Consider the following 290-nt stretch of genomic DNA (forward strand, 5'->3'; position numbering starts at 1 on the left):
ATAGTCCATACATGTCTGTTACAATTTTAACAATTAAATTTTAGCATACTTTGAATTGCAGAAACAATTGAATAAAAGAAATTTTTTAATGTAACTGACAAATATGGACGATAAAAGGCCTTATATAAGCAACTTTCAAAATTTAATAAAAGTACTATCTATACAATATATTAGTCCAGTACTTTCTTAAATCATGTATGTAAATATTGGAAATATTTTCTCGCGTAATTATAGCGGGAAATAAGAACGTTTTTATATATTTTAAAGCATTTAAAACAAATATGTTATTT

The sequence above is a fragment of the Apis dorsata genome, unplaced genomic scaffold (genome assembly GCF_000469605.1).
Source record: "Apis dorsata unplaced genomic scaffold, Apis dorsata 1.3 scaffold_4, whole genome shotgun sequence".
NCBI lineage: Eukaryota > Metazoa > Arthropoda > Insecta > Hymenoptera > Apidae > Apis > Apis dorsata.